Genomic DNA, 15,042 nt, shown 5'->3' with positions numbered 1-15,042 from the left:
GTATTGTTTAATATATATATATATATATATATATATATACTTTTAGCAGTTTAAGCCAGGAGAGTAAATCCAGTTCCTATTACTCCATCCTGTCCAGAAGCACAGGTCTTAAGTGAAATTTAATACCAAAGGAACAGTTCCAAATTTTACAACGGATCTATCACTGGTTGTTAGCATATATTCCCACACCCAAGACACCAAGATACATTCTACTCACTGTTAAAGCTTTATGATGAGCAAAACTTCCACCACTGTGCTTCCTTAGCATGTGAGTATATTTTTAACTTACTGGTTATATATATTCTCTAATTATCCATTATTTTGTCCTCCTTTTGGATTAGATATTGATATCCACATTTTTTTTCTAATAGCTCACAGAAATTTCTCTCATTAACAACACCAATAGAAATAACAATAAAAATCGCCTTGCGGGACCAAATTTATATCACATTATCAAGTTTTTATTTTGCTCCCATAAAACTTCTGCAAAATACAACCACTGTCTATCATCAGTATCATTAGAACAAAACCAAGTCATTCTAATCTCAAAAGCACAATATTTTATTTAACTTAATAAATTTCACATTATAAAAATTTTCTCATAGCATCATCCTTAATTCCTCAGTATTCACTAATATTGGGGGATTTTTCTTTCAGTTATTTGAGACTAAGGATGATTTTATTCATCTCTACAACCTGGTATATATATGTACAATGTTTGTCAAAAGGTGGATATTCAAAAAAATTCTTGACTAAATTTTGGTAATTCATGTGATCAGTTCTGCAGTTCTTAAAACTTTAAATTACTTGTTAATTCTAAGAGAAAGTCAGATAATTTTTAGAGGGATTTCCAAACCATGCTAAAGTGTCAGCCTTCATTTCCTTGTGTGAGGGAAACAGGAGAGAAATAGATGGTTTTAAAGTTCTCCAAGCTTCTGTGTCCTTTATACATCCACAATTTTAATCCTTATCATTTTCAAGATTTGCTAAATTATTTGAGGTGATCCATTCTCTTATTAAAGTTACATATTTTATGTCACATACTGAGCATATTAACAAATAACTTACTGATAAATGACAATGCCCATAACATCAGGTTAATCTGATTTCCATGAAATGAGCTATAACTTCAAGAATATTAATTCATCTAATAAGGGTGATGATTTACATAATGTTGCCTAAAATATTTCTCTTGATTATTTAAGAGAGTTTTCCTAGGGGAAAATAGCTGGGAAGTCTATAGAAAAAAAAAAAATAACAACCATGATTAATTTAATTCCAGTCTAAAGGAATCCATATATAATGTATTTGAGAAAACCAAGTCACTATTATAGATTAAGATAAATGGTTGTATATATGAGATATTTTTAATGTAACCCAAATTATAAGAAATAGTTTTTTGGTACAGAAGCAACCACTCTTTTACCTAAAGGAAAATATAAAATCTGAGTTCATTGAAAATTTGCCTCATTGCCCTCTGTTAGTTTGTGCCTGCCCCATCCTTAGGGGCCCAGTTAAGGACTATTCTATCATCCATACATCAGAAGAGAATGTCTGTGTTCTATGTTGATAGTCAGTCTAAACAAATATTTATACAGTTGAGATCAGAGATATAAAATGTCAGTTCCAAATCCACCCATGATGGCACATATACCAGACAGATGACAAAGGTTATAAAGGCCTGTGAAATACTTGAATCACATTTTGCAACCCTTGAAAGAATTCAAGTTGGAGATTAGCAGAAACCAGGCTCAGTTCTGTCCATAATCCCCTTTATCTGTCTTCTAGCCAACAATATGAAAACCTGAAGCCAAGCTGACAAATAGAGTGTGAAGGGCCTTCTACTGCATTTAAGAAAAAACTGAGACTTGCTATAGGTAGAAATTATCTTTTCTATTACTATTATTGTTGATGTTGTTGTTATTCATAGAAATAATGGAAAAAAAACCCCTAAATAACATTATTCTGCTGGATTCTTTACTATATGCAACACAATAAATTAACTCGCTTCATATTACACTGGGCATATAACATGAAAACATGTGCAGAGAACAGAAATCAGTATCTGTACAGACAAATGCCCCTGTGATAGAGAAATCTATTATTTTAAGTCCAGACAATTAGATCTATTAAGGTGTAAGAGTGTTTCAGTACAGTCCTGCTAAAAGTAAACCTTAAAAGTAAATCGAAAAAAAAAAAGGAAAACTGATGCCAGTTAGATACAAAATATAAGATTATGCTATGTATATGGGACAGGATAGAACTCTGAATGCACTCACATGTAGGGAAAGCAATATTAGTGACAAATCAACTAATGTCCTTATTGAGCATAGACGTTCCAAGAAGGGTGAAGAGTACTGTATATTAGATGTAAGACTCATAATATTCAAGTTAGTTGTAAAAGAAACAAGGTAAATGCTTTCAGTCAATAGGATAGGCTGAACTGATATTGAGAATCCTTTCTTGCAATCTGAACACACAGTTTGTTATACTTGTGTTTTCTTTTATATGTTGCTTTTACATGTTGCAACACATAAAAAGAAAATGAACAAGCTTACAAAAAATGGGGGGGGGGTCCCCAGTCTCAGGATTTAAGGAGAAAAAACAAATTCAACATTAGAATAGTAAGGAGGAGTTGAAACCAAGAAATTCAAGGGGGCCCTGGAAATAATAAACCTTGTTTTTGCTGGTTTGGCTGGTTTTAAATATCTGTTGTCTTATCAGAAAACAGGTAGATGCTGTTGTCTTATCAGAAAACAGGTAGATGCTGGAAAACAATAGAATAATATCTTCAAAGTACTGAGCACATATAGCTGTCCAAATTAAAATTCTACACCTCATTTTAAAAAAACTACTCAAGAACAAGAAGTAAAGAAATTTTCATTCATAGACAAAGAGGAATTACCACCCACAAACTGTAACAACAACAACAACAAAATGACTAAAGCAGTAGCAGCAGCTATTGGAATTGTCTGAAGGATTAAAAAATATTCTGATGCTTGAAGCCAATACTTGGAGATTTTTTTTTTTTTTTAGCCAAAGTGATCTAGGCGGTGTTTCAATAATGGGAGCTTTAAAAAGTTCTCACATAATTCTCATGTGTTTTAGGCAAGATTGGAGACCATTGTACAAAGAATGTTCTTCAGTAAGAAAGAAAATAAGCATAAAAGGAAGTAGGAAGGTGCACTGAACAGTGACCAACAAAGAAATTTGTAATGTTGGAATGAATCTGAATAACGGTTGAGTGTAAAAAATAATAGCCAATGGGGGTATGTACAAAGTAAAACTAAAACACTAGATAATATACTGAAATACTGGAGATCAGATTTAAAATTTGAGGTGTCCATGAACCGCTTAGGAGGAAGATGAGATAATTAGTTTTAGACTTTTTCAAGTTAGACATATATGTCAAATTTTTCAGAAAACACTAATAATGAATACTTCATATATGATTCATAAAAAGGTAGACCATAAAAAGAGAATGAAAAATGTGTTTAAACGAAATTAGTACCGGGAGGGATGAAACATGGAAAAATAAAGGAGAAATAGATCAATAATCACAATACATTTGATCACAGAGACAATAAAAATAAATTTTAAAATTCCAGTTTATGCTGCTTACAAAAGACATATATAAACTATTTTTAAGATGCAATGCAATACTTCACTCGAAATAATTAATTATATACATGATAAATGATTTTTAAGATTACATATTTGGCATGATGACATGTATACAAATTTTTAAAACTCAAAGCAATCATGTGTTTTTCATGGATTCATTTGCATATAGTAAAAAGTTCAAGCATGGATTCAAAGTATTTATATTCAATTCATGATACCAGTTATCTAAGAAGAGGAAAAATGGGACTGAAATGAGAATAGAGAGGAGAGAAAAGAAATGTGTGTGTATCTGTGTGTTTGTGTGTGTGTGTGTGAACACACGTTCAACAAATGTGTGCTTCTTTGACAGCATGATTCACTGTATTCCATCACAATATTAATAAGATTTCACACAATATGGGCATCTCTGCAGAAATTAAAATTGTCACATGCTTATGTGTATTGGGCAATGAGCTCACCTTACTATTTCCATCCATTCTTCAATTAAAATCTAGAAATGTGAATGGGCTGTTAGAATTTAGTTAGTGAGCCAATTATCTTTACAGAACATGCTAGTTATGCACAGCTTTTCCTTGGCTTAACTATGTTTTAAAATAGCAGGCATTCATTTTACGTCTTTAATTGATGGCTATCACACACAATTAGTTTGAAATTTCTTATCAATATGCTTGAAATATACTTGGTTGAATCATTGGAGTAATCTTTTTTGAACTTACCCAAAAGTATGTGTTTAGCATTCCTAAACACAGTGGCACATTTCCAAGTACAAAGTAGTTGCATTAGAATTATTCCTAATATGAAGACATTCAATATTTGTGGCAACAAATTTTCTCTTGAAAACTTAGCTTCCAGATGGAAGAAAAATAAGGGTAGAAATGTATTTAAAGGCAAATTTGAAGATGAGAAATCAAAATTCACATTCCATAGTGAAAGAAAAAGGGTTAGTAATTACAGAGAGAAAGGCAAATACAATGCAAAAATTATTGGAACATATTTTGCTCAATTACAAACAAACTTACATGGTAAGTTGTAGCTTCCATTATTGCACCAATTTGTAGCATACTTTAATATTTTCATTTTGAAAGGAAAATTTTAAAAAGTCATCTATTGTTTTTTTAGAAAGTATCTAGAGTGGTTGAAGTGAAATAACTTTCAGAAAATGTGTTAAAATGCGGCTACAAAAGACTTAGGAGGACATAAGCTTGGTTCTTATTATTGACAGTTTGCAGATCAGCCATGGGGATACACATTATTTCCAATTTAAAATGAATGATGATTCTATACACATATATATGCATCTTATCATATTGATTATAAACCAAATAAAATCTCATGAAATCTAAGTATGTTTGAAAAACTTAAGCCTATTTTTATGTTTTTCCAAACACTAGAAAATGAAAGCAATTTCTGCTGTTTGTCATTTTCTTTTGGACTCTCTTGGCTTCCTGAAAATGATTATGTCAAGATATTGGAGAAATATTCATAGGAAGCAACAGAGGCCATGAGAATAGAGACCTACACTGCTTCCTCATTAGAAAAAATAAAATAAAAATTCCTGTCTATCCATTTCAAATTACACTCAGGGATGCTTATAATATAGAATTTGAAAGTTGAATACATACTAGTTGTCAAGTAGTCAGCCCCGTTGATTATTCATGCATTCCCTCCTAAGTATGTTGTTCTTAGAATTCAGAGGGGTCCTTTAATCACACCCCCCATCTTGACCACTCACATCTCCAGATTTTCCTACTTCACGGCATATTGGTGTTTAACTTATTAAACAAATATTTGTTGAACAATTACTATGCATGCTAAGCAAAGGGGATCAAAGATGAATGAATATTCATTTGTCTTTAAGGAGACACAGTCTACTGGAGAGAGGCAGAACTGTGAACAGATGACTGCATAAAGAGGCAAAGTCAAGTCTTATTTATTCAGAGGAAGAAGTCCCCGTGATCAAGCAACAAGTAAAATCATTTCAGTGTGCAAGACATGGATTTGTGATTGAAAATGCACAAGCATATTTATTATCCATCATAGATGATCACCTATTATAATCAGTGAGATTTCTTAATGGCACAGCATCTAGAGGAGGACGTCATGCATGAACCTGTCATATTCAGAAAGTAAGAAAGTGGCACAGTGGGAACAATTCAGGAAAGTAAATAAACATGACAGTAGGTTTTAAATCTACTTTACCTGTTCTTACTATTATTAATCTATTTGGGCAAGTAGTAGTTTTCATTGATGTTAGCATTTTTTCATCCATGACTTGAAATCAGACATTAAATATTAATATTATAAAAATATTACAAATGGAATTCATTCACAAATTTATAAAAATAGATCAGCACCAGAGACCTATTTATTGGAAACAAAGTAGGTAGAACAATGAAACTCATTTATAGTTCCTCCTCAGCCAAAGTGGACAGAAGTTTTATATGTAGAGGTCAATCCTGGGCCAGAGGCTGTTTAATATTTTCATCAAGTCTAGGATGATAGAAAAGCATGTGGATTTAGTCATTTACAGTTCTCTTTAGTTGATAAGACTGATTAATACTTTGTCAAGATCAAAATTCAACATGACCATTATATGACCTTGACAAATTGGAGAAGTGGTTTAAAACAATGCAATTTAATAAGTCTAAGGGTCAAGTATGGGCTTTAGAGGGATTGGGAAGGAAATGGAAATTATAATAATGTAGGTGATACCATGCCAGTGAGAATGCATTTGTGTGTGTAATATAATATGTAACAAATAATATTGAGTATGACTTGAGTCAAGAATATAGCAATAGCTTTTTTTTTTCCTCTCTCTCACCATGGCATAGTGCTTACTCACTCACAAATATTTCTAATACATTTCCTAAAAATTGCATCCTTAAATCCTGTATCCCTGCTGATAAAAGTAATTCTAAGATATATAAATGAAGAGAAGGGTATAAAGGTACAAATAAATGGGTGAATATTAATGAAATTACTTTGTATTGTGCTTTACAAATACGATTTATGCATTTATCTTGTTACTAACACATTCATTCATTCATTCATTCAGCAATCATTACATATTTATAGAACTTCTACTAGGTCCCAGGCACTGCATTAGGTGCTGGTAATACAAGGTGTGGAAAAGCAAGCATTGTCCATATTTCTTAGAGCCTGCAGTCTAAAGAAGAATTACTAATTGTTGTAAATATAGACAGGGTACTGTGAGCCATGGAACAGGGAGCCTTTCTCACCTGGAAGGATGAGGAAAGGCATCCCTTGTGAAATGTCTTCTTAACTGAAGTATGACGTAGGTAGCCTAAGGGGACAAGGGAGTAAAGGAGTAGGTATTTCTTGCAAAGGGGAAAGCAAGTGTTAAGAATTTGAGCTTCAAAAAAGGAATGCTTCACGTTGATATTACAGTCTCAACAAATACAATTAAATTTCTGGTTGTTAATACATTGCATAAAAGTGGAGGAGTGGATTTCTGCCAAAATTAGGGCATATAGTTAGGATTAGAAATGTGCTCTGTGATATCAGTGACTTTAACATTGCAGTGAGACTGGGAGAAAAAAACGTACAAAGAGGCTATCCTCTGGACCCAATGGCACTGATGTATATCAAGGCTTTTGCTGAAGTAGAAAACCTGCTATTGATATTGAGATGCTCTTGAATGAAACAATGACTTCAAATAAGAGTTCCAACCTGAAACTCAGAAAGACCACCAATCTGACATGACTTAAATTTGAACTGCTTCTCAGATAGGCAATTTATACTTTGGGGTAAATGGAAACTGGGCTTGGTTTCACTAATGATATCAATGACATTTTGCTATTAAATTTGGTTTAATACTTTCATTTTACAAATCCCTAACTTCAAAAACTCTCTAAGGGAAAGTAAGGGGAAAAGGATAGGACTAACTTGTTTAGTTACATTACCTTGAATTTTACATTTAAATTGAGCTGCACTATCTCCACCAATGCTTGACTAGGAGCCTGCACAGTGAGTAGTTGTAATGGAGGAGATTGGCTCATTTTAATGGCCACATCTGATGGATCTCAAAGAAATTCAGGTAAAACAACTCTCTGCATAGTTCATAGTCAATTATTTATACTTACAGAAAAATGCCAAAGCCTAGAAAACTTTAAATGGTGGATAATCGGCAACATTCACATTTTTCCTTGAGGTTTTCAGGATCGTACAAACACATTTAGGCTTTGAAAGACACGTTTTGGAACTTTACTGGAGGTATTCTAAGAAATACCTTCATGTTAAAACAATCTCCAAATATTTTAGGAATAACTAGTATCTCTCCGTAAATAATTCATGCCTTAATTAATTATTATCATTGTTAGAAATTAATACTGAAGTATTTCAGAAAAAGATGACATATTAAGAATATGACACTGCTTCCATGTCATATAAGAGCATGAGGATATCTCTATTATGAAACTTACTGCATTTTGCTACAACATTTTTGTCTATCTTCTCTTCCAGATTACAAGCTTCTTAAAAAATAGACTGTGCACAGATCTAACTTTCTGGCCTACATTTGCAGCACTGGAGACTACTATTGAAATATTAATTCAAAGGATATTTTAGAAAACATTATAGACAGAACTCTACCATAAAAGAGCATATATAAATATAGCATATTTTCTGATGTTATTGAATTATCTTAAATATTGGTTAATGCAAATTTCAATCTCTAAGGCACTTCTACAACATACCTGAAAAATGATCGTCATCTTGTACTTGAATGTCCTCACTGAGAAAGAAATTGCCAACTCAAAATAAGTTTGTTTCATTTTTAGGAAGCTCTAATTGTTAGAAAACTCACTCTTAAAATAAGTTAAAATCTCTCTTCCTCAACTTCTATGCATTTTCTTGGTTTTTAAATTAGGGGCAACTTGATCTTTTTTTGATTTGACAGCTCTAACATAGCTAAAGCTGGCGTTCAGGTCCTTTGCCCACTTACCTACTCTTCATAATTATTTTATTAAAAGAAATATATTGTGGTATAATATAAAAAATATACTAACTTGAATGTCCACTTTAATGAATTTTGACAAATGTAAATATTTTGTAACTCTGTTTCCATCAAGGTAGACAATTTTCCTATTACCCCCCTTTGCAGTTTTCCCTTTCCTCTTTCCAGTCACTCTCTACTCCATATTTGATACAGGCAACTGCTGATATGTTTTCTGTCGCCATAGATTCATTTTTCCTTTTCTAGAAAGTCATATAAACAGAAACATAAAGTACATACTCTTGTGTGTCTAGCTTTTTTCTCAGCATAGTGTTTCTGAGATTCATCCTTGTTGCATTCCTCATAATTCTATCCTTCTACTGCTGTATGATATGACATTGTATGGATATACCACAACTGGTTCACCCATATAAATCTTGTTGGAGAATTTCTGATGATGGCCATTCTGACCGGTGTGAGGTGATACCTCAATGTAGTTTTGATTTGCATTTCTCTAATGATTAGTGATGTTGAGCATCCTTTCATGTGTTTGCTGGCAATCTGTATATCTTCTTTGGAGAAATGTCTATTTAGGTCTTTTGCCCATTTTTAGATTGGGTTGTTTGTTTCTTTGATATTGAGCTGCATGAGCTACTTCTAAATTTGGGAGATAAATCCTTTGTCAGTTGCTTCATTTGCAAATATTTTCTCCCATTCTGAGGGTTGTCTTTTCATCTTGTTTATGGTTTCCTTTGCTGTGCAAAAGCTTTTAAGTTTCATTAGGTCCCATTTGTTTATTTTTGTTTTTATTTCTCTAGGAGGTGGGTCCAAAAGGATCTTGCTGTGATTTATGTCATAGAGTGTTCTGCATATGTTTTCCTCTAGGAGTTTGATAGTGTCTGGCTTTACATTTAGGACTTTAATCCATTTTGAGTTTATTTTTGTGTATGGTGTCAGGGAGTGTTCTAATTTCATACTTTTACATGTACCTGTCCAGTTTTCCCAGCACCACTCATTGAAGAGGCTGTCTTTTCTCCACTGTATATTCTTGCCTCCTTTATCAAAGATAAGGTGACCATATGTGTGTGGGGTTATCTCTGGGCCTTCTATCCTGTTCCATTGATCTATATTTCTGTTTTTGTGCCAGTACCATATAAATGCTGGAGAGGGTGTGGAGAAAAGGGAACCCTATTGCACTGTTGGTGGGGATGTAAATTGATACAGCCACCATGGAGAACTGTATGAAGGTTCCTTGAAAAACTAAAAATAGAACTACCATACGACCCCGCAATCCCAGTACTGGGCCTATACCCTGAGAAAACCATAATTCAAAAAGAGTCATGTACCAAAATGTTCACTGCAGCTCTATTTACAATAGCCAGGACATGGAAGCAACGTAAGTGTCCATCATCGGATGAATGGATAAAGATGTGGCACATATATACAATGGAATATTACTCAGCCATAAAAAGAAACAAAATTGATGTATTTGTAGTGAGGTGGATGGACCTAGAGTCTGTCATACAGAGTGAAGTAAGTCAGAAAGAGAAAAACAAATACCGTATGCTAACACATATATATGGAATCTAAGAAAAAAAAAAAAAAGGTCATGAAGAACCTAGAGGTAAGACGGGAATAAAGACACAGACCTACTAGAGAATGGACTTGAGGATATGGGGAGGGGGAAGGGTAAGCTGTGACAAAGTGAGAGAGTGACATGGACATATATACACTACCAAACGTTAAATAGATAGCTAGTGGGAAGCAGCCGCATAGCACAGGAAAATCAGCTCGGTGCTTTGTGACCACCTAAAGGGGCGGGATAGGGAGGGTGGGAGGGAGGGAGACGCAAGAGGGGTGAGATATGGGAACATATGTATATGTATAACTGATTCACTTTGTTATAAAGCAGAAACTAACACACCACTGTAAAGCAATTATACTCCAATAAAGATGTTTAAAAAAAAATCTTGGATATTTTGGTCATATCCAGTTTTACCTATTATGAATAATGGTGTTACACATTTTTGTGAACAAATTTGTGTGACATAAGACTTCATATCTCTTGGATAAGTATGAACTATTAGGTAATTGCTTGGTCATATATAAATGTATATTTAACTTTAAAGCTTTCATGCTACAAGCCCATTAACAATGTATTCATGTTTCTCTAAGTCCACACCAAAACTTGATATTAACAGTTTTTTTAAATTTTAAACATTATAGTGGTATGTAGTGGTATCTCATCATAATTATAATTTGTACGTCTTTGATGGAGCAATCTCTAATATATATAAATAATATATAGTTAATATATATGTTGTATACAATATATGTAAATATTTTAATTAATTTTTTTGGAGTATAGTTGATTTACAATGTTGTGTTAGTTTCTGCTGTACAGCAAAGTGAGTCTGTTATACATATATCCACTCTTTTTTAGTTTCTATTCCCATATAGGTCATTACAGAGTACTGAATAGAGTTCTCTGTGCTATACAGTAGGTTCTTATTAGTTACCTATTTTATATGTAATAGTGTGTGTATATATATATAAAATGTAATTAGGCACTTAAAAATAAAAGGAAGACATGCAAATAGCCAATAGGCATATATTCATGGATACATATACTTTACATTTATATATATAAAACATATCCATAAATATATTTTTGCCATTTTCTCCCATTGGATTGTCTTTTTATTTTTGAAGAGTAAAAATTCTTTAATCTGTATATGAGTTCTTTGCCAGATATTGATATTGCAAACATTTTCCAAGTTTGATCTTTCCTGTTGATTTTCTTACTTTTGATTTTTATTCAGCAGAAGTTTCCCTTTCCTCTGTGGCTGTCACTGCCTTGTCAGGGTTGGGTTCTGATCCCTAGTCGTTGGAGCAGAGGCCCTCAGGTCTGTTTCTTAGCTGTGTTTCTGATCTGTGGTGTGAGGTAGGGAGGACTGGAGCACCCCCACTGGGATAGAAGCCATTGAGTATTCCTCCTCTGGAGGTGTTCACCTGTGGGTATGCTCTGTTTTGTCTCCTTTCCGCCCATTGTGTAGGCTTACAAAGTACACTGCTGTTGGTACTGCTCTCAGTCCCACCTTAACCGTGGTTATGGCGGCAACTGGCCCTGGTGACTCAGGCATCATTTTCACCAGGCCACTGGCCCAGATCCACTGAGGTCAGGTCTCAGGACTGCAGTAATTATGTACCTGGACCCACTATGTGAGATAGGGAGGCAGCTCAGACTCTGGCCTGGCCAAACACCAGCATGTATGTGCCCACAAAACCCACAGCTGCTAAAGCCAGACCTGTCTCAGCTGCAGGAGCACTTGTCCATTGGGATGTTCCCAGGTGCTGAATTTAGGAAGCCATCAGAGGAAGTGTAATGCCATGATTTGCACAGCCATGAGGAGAGATTTCAGCTCTTCTTCCTTAGTTGCATGTTCCCTGGAACTCAGCTGTGGCTTCAGCCCCATCTCTGCATGTGGGCCACCCACTGGCGTCTGCTCCCAAGGCTGCTGGAGCACACGAGCTTGTCAGGCAGGAGGATGTAGAAGCGGCAATCAGGGCAGGCAGGCTGCCCAGGTGAGAGGGTGCTGGGTGGCTATGGGATGTACGAGCCTGTCAGGCAGGAGGGAGTCAAGGTGGCAAGCTGGGCAAATGGGCCACCCAAGTAGGAGAGTGCTGAGGTGATGATGGCTGGGGGCCCGTGAGCGACTCTGGCAGGAGCCCTTCCTAGTTCCTGTGGAGGAAGGGGCCAGTGCGTGAGGAGAGAGGCTGCAATGGGGGCCCCGCCCTTTGTGCATCACGCAGCAGTGGCACTTTGCTTCTCTGCTGGTCTGGGCTTCCTCCAGGAGCATTCCTTGTTGTGGAGCTCCTCACTCCTATCCCCTTGAGCTGTCTCCTCACAGCCAACATCATTCCCCTTCCTGGGTCTGCTCTTCAAACCCCACATTCCAACACTCAGCCCCCGTGTGCACCAGTGGTCCCCAGTGGCTGGGGCATGCAGAGCTGTGGCCAGACCACTTGTGTAAGCCTCACTCTCTCCTGCCTGCAACAGACTGGTTGCTGCACTGTTCTCTGAGCCATCAAATTTCTCCTTCTGCCCCAGCTTCTCTCCCCGCTGCTTCCCCAGATGCGGGGAACCTCTTCTCACCTTCAGCTCCGCTCCCCCGCCCAGGGTCACAGGTCACGTCCCACTTCATCTGCTCTTCCTTTTCCCTTCTTCTTTTTTTCGTCCTACCTGCTTACGTGGGGATCTTTCTTGTCCTTTCAGGTGCCTGAGGTCCTCTGCTAGTGTTTATCAGGTGCTCTGGGAGAATTGTTCCATTTGTAGATGTATTCTTGATGCATTTGTGGGGAGATATGAACTCCACATCTTCCTACTCCTCCGTCTTCTTGACTGACTAATCAGCAGTTTGAGTTTTAAAAGGCCACTTTTTCCCCTTTTTTAACCTTGGTTTCAGGTTCTACCTAAATTAGCTAATTAGGCTCAGTCTCAGGTCATTGTGGTCTGTATTTACATTTCTGATTTGTACCGATTTGCAAGACAAAGACAGTTGCTTTTAATTCCCCGAAGAACTGGCCTGTCACCTAAATAATATTAAAAGATTGATTTGCCCAACTACGTTTTCTTTAACTTGCTTTTCTGTATCAGTGAGAAGATTTCCAACTAGACTGAAATTTCAGAATTCTATAGTCTAGAACTTTATGGTTTAATTGATCATACCTTCTAAACTTGCATAAGGCATTCAACAAAGACCCTCTTTCTGAGTGCACAGGTTAGACCCAGAGTAAAGTCTCCATTATTTATTTTTATTATCCCTTAAATATTAGCTGTCAGTTCTTACTTTATATTGTATAGGCTCAGGTTATCCCACTGGTTTCCTTTAGTATGTTTAATTAATATTTCCTTCATATGCCATCTTATAATATCAGGCAGGGGAAGAATTCCCCAGTGAAACATGTCTATCCCACACAATATAATTAGGCAAAAGAGAGGTAATTATCTTACACAATGCCCATTTAAACATACCAATTTTTATAAAGACTCTGGGGTCCCCAGAGAGTGGTTGAACCAAGGGACTCAGGCACTTTTGTCAATCTTTTAACTTGATTAATTGGTCTAAATTTTGTCCCAAGTAATTGTTGGTCAGGTATCTCAGTGTAATTTTACGTGTATAAAATTTACATGTAATAAAATATACGTACTTTAAACTGGGGTAAATAGGGCAGACTTGTTTGGGTCTGGCCCTTTAATGTTGATGACAAGTAGGAGATCCCTTTGGCCCATCCAATCTTAGGTAGTATTGTATCCAATCTTTGATTTATCTCATTAATGTCTGTTTTATTTATCCCACTTTAAAATAACCATCTAAAGATTTCTTATTCATTTAGGAGAAGTCCCTTTAAAATTTCCACCTTGTTGGGAAAAAGTTTTTAGGCTTTTCCTTCAGTTTTTTTCCCTGTTAATTAACCTAATTAACAATAATTATTCTAATGTTTTTATTAGCATCTGTAAGACCCATTTAGGGGAAGCAGAGACCACAAATAAGGTTTCCCAAACCAATTTTTTGGGTTTGTTTGTAACTAAAGGAGTTTTTAGGTTAACCATTATATGACTAATTTCCAGCATTTCCGCCCCCCCATAGGAGCCAATGAAACAGCTGTTTATAATGAGAGCTCTCTAAAAATTTATCAATTTAGAAGTTTCTCCAATTTGAAGGATCCATCATCTGGCCATAAATGAGGTATACCTTAATAGTGACTCAAACCAATAAGACGCAAGAGGCTTCCCCACAAAAGAGTGTAAAGGATGCTGTCTAAATAAGATGCAGAAAGTTTACTCCCAAAAGTAGTTTAAGAAAGTAATGGTCTTTGTTGTACAGGCTGACACAATGAAGGTTAAGATGGCAAAAAGCCCCTGAGAGTTGTACAGTCAGACAAAAGACTGCTCAGAATCCCAGTCTATTTGACTGGCTGCCAAATGTACACCATATAAGTACTTTTGGATGGTAGTGAGCAAGTTCTCAAAACACACACACACACAGAAGAATATCAGAACACTTACATTTCAAAGACACAGGAAGAGAAATGCAAGTTTCCCCTAGAAAGCCTTTTGTTTTTTTGAAGTCAGAATTCTGAAAAGATGTTTTTATCAAGCCAGCTTTTTCTAACTTAACTGCATATGCAATAAAAGAATCCTATCTTAGTCATTTTTAGGGCAAGATTTTCTTTAAGTCCCAAGTAAGTAAGCACTTGTAAATGTAAATTTTGTATGGACATAAACCTGGCCAGGATATCCGTTGGAGGCTGGAAATCTGTTGTTCCCTTTTCTTTTGTATTGAAAGCTAAGTTCCCCATTCTGAGTTCAATTTGTGTAGATCACTTTTATTTTGACAAACTCTATTAAAGTAGCCAATTCAAGGAAGACAGGTTAGTCTTCCACCTAATTAACCAGTCCA

At 35.5% G+C, this 15,042-nt stretch overlaps 1 long non-coding RNA gene across 4 annotated transcripts in view; it reads left to right on the top strand.

Moving 5' to 3' along the window:
* Positions 1–8,274, top strand: part of LOC308609612 — a 42,069-nt gene extending 33,795 nt beyond the window's left edge. For 2 of the 4 annotated variants that reach the window (XR_014014319.1, XR_014014322.1), the window contains 4 exons: positions 50–268; positions 1,789–1,877; positions 5,483–5,750; positions 8,107–8,274. This is a non-coding gene — a long non-coding RNA (uncharacterized lncRNA). Of the gene's footprint in view, positions 1–46; positions 269–1,788; positions 1,878–5,482; positions 5,751–8,106 lie in introns of all 4 variants that reach the window. The other 2 variants (XR_014014320.1, XR_014014321.1) reach the window with 1 other exon arrangement.
* Positions 8,275–15,042: the final 6,768 nt, after the last annotated feature.

The sequence above is a fragment of the Mesoplodon bidens genome (genome assembly GCF_964165515.1).
Source record: "Mesoplodon bidens genome assembly, chromosome: Y".
Taxonomy (NCBI): Eukaryota; Metazoa; Chordata; class Mammalia; order Artiodactyla; family Ziphiidae; genus Mesoplodon; species Mesoplodon bidens.
The sequence above is the reverse complement of the archived record's forward strand: the minus strand, read 5'-3'. Positions and strand labels throughout refer to the sequence as shown.